General features: G+C 41.5%; 1 non-coding gene and 3 pseudogenes across 1 annotated transcript; all 4 read right to left on the bottom strand.

Annotated features, from left to right (window-relative positions):
* Positions 1-354: 354 nt before the first annotated feature.
* Positions 355-467, bottom strand: LOC121310317 (annotated as a pseudogene).
* A 112-nt stretch (positions 468-579) lies between these two features.
* Positions 580-698, bottom strand: LOC121310316. Its single transcript, XR_005948774.1, has one exon. It is a non-coding gene; the product is annotated as a 5S ribosomal RNA (ribosomal RNA).
* Positions 699-1,435: 737 nt separating this feature from the next.
* LOC121310318 lies at positions 1,436-1,557 on the bottom strand (annotated as a pseudogene).
* Positions 1,558-1,890: 333 nt separating this feature from the next.
* Positions 1,891-1,996, bottom strand: LOC121310319 (annotated as a pseudogene).
* Positions 1,997-2,000: the final 4 nt, after the last annotated feature.

The raw sequence follows: 2,000 nt of genomic DNA, 5'->3' as shown, positions 1-2,000 counted from the left end.
ATTCAAGGTGGTGTGGCTGTAGGCGACACTTGCTTGACAGTCAGGAATTTTATCTTTTTTGGGTAGAGTGTCATTTCGACCATTGATGTTGCATATTGAAATATTTAAATGGTAAAATGAAATTTCAACACTGTGATACCTACAGCACTCAGTATTCCCAGGTGGTCTCCCATCCAAGTCAACATTGCTTTGCTTCTGAGATCGGACGAGATCAGGCATATTCAAGGTGGTGTGGCTGTAGGCGACACTTGCTTGACAGTCAGGAATTTTATCTTTTTTGGGTAGAGTGTCATTTCGACCATTGATGTTGCATATTGAAATATTTAATGGTAAAATGAAATTTCAACACTGTGATACCTACAGCACTCAGTATTCCCAGGTGGTCTCCCATCCAAGTAACTAAGCCCATTGCTTTGCTTCTGAGATCGGACGAGATCAGGCATATTCAAGGTGGTGTGGCTGTAGGCGACACTTGCTTGACAGTCAGGAATTTTATCTTTTTTGGGTAGAGTGTCATTTCGACCATTGATGTTGCATATTGAAATATTTAAATGGTAAAATGAAATTTCAACACTGTGATACCTACAGCACTCAGTATTCCCAGGTGGTCTCCCATCCAAGTACTAACTAAGCCCAACATTGCTTTGCTTCTGAGATCGGACGAGATCAGGCATATTCAAGGTGGTGTGGCTGTAGGCGACACTTGCTTGACAGTCAGGAATTTTATCTTTTTTGGGTAGAGTGTCATTTCGACCATTGATGTTGCATATTGAAATATTTAAATGGTAAAATGAAATTTCAACACTGTGATACCTACAGCACTCAGTATTCCCAGGTGGTCTCCCATCCAAGTCAACATTGCTTTGCTTCTGAGATCGCGACGAGATCAGGCATATTCAAGGTGGTGTGGCTGTAGGCGACACTTGCTTGACAGTCAGGAATTTTATCTTTTTTGGGTAGAGTGTCATTTCGACCATTGATGTTGCATATTGAAATATTTAAATGGTAAAATGAAATTTCAACACTGTGATACCTACAGCACTCAGTATTCCCAGGTGGTCTCCCATCCAAGTCAACATTGCTTTGCTTCTGAGATCGGACGAGATCAGGCATATTCAAGGTGGTGTGGCTGTAGGCGACACTTGCTTGACAGTCAGGAATTTTATCTTTTTTGGGTAGAGTGTCATTTCGACCATTGATGTTGCATTTTTTGATACCTACAGCACTCAGTATTCCCAGGTGGTCTCCCATCCAAGTGTCATTTGAGATCGGACGAGATCAGGCATATTCAAGGTGGTGTGGCTGTAGACACTTGCTTGACAGTCAGGAATTTTATCTTTTTTGGGTATTGATGTTGCATATTGAAATATTTAAATGGTAAAATGAAATTTCAACACTGTGATATCATTTCAAGGTGGTGTGGCTGTAGGCGACAGCACTACAGCACTCAGTATTCCCAGGTGGTCTCCCATCCAAGTCAGTACATCCAAGTCCAACATTGCTTTGCTTCTGAGATCGGACGAGATCAGGCATATTCAAGGTGGTGTGGCTGTAGGCGACACTTGCTTGACAGTCAGGAATTTTATCTTTTTTGGGTAGAGTGTCATTTCGACCATTGATGTTGCATATTGAAATATTTAAATGGTAAAATGAAATTTCAACACTGTGATACCTACAGCACTCAGTATTCCCAGGTGGTCTCCCATCCAAGTCAACATTGCTTTGCTTCTGAGATCGGACGAGATCAGGCATATTCAAGGTGGTGTGGCTGTAGGCGACACTTGCTTGACAGTCAGGAATTTTATCTTTTTTTTGGGTAGAGTGTCATTTCGACCATTGATGTTGCATATTGAAATATTTAAATGGTAAAATGAAATTTCAACACTGTGATACCTACAGCACTCAGTATTCCATCCAATTACTAACTAAGCCCAACATTGCTTTGCTTCTGAGATCGGACGAGATCAGGCATATTCAAGGTGGTGTGGCTGTAGGTCTCC

This window comes from Polyodon spathula, unplaced genomic scaffold (assembly GCF_017654505.1).
Source record: "Polyodon spathula isolate WHYD16114869_AA unplaced genomic scaffold, ASM1765450v1 scaffolds_2015, whole genome shotgun sequence".
NCBI lineage: Eukaryota > Metazoa > Chordata > Actinopteri > Acipenseriformes > Polyodontidae > Polyodon > Polyodon spathula.
This window is presented reverse-complemented; position numbering and strand designations above follow the sequence as displayed.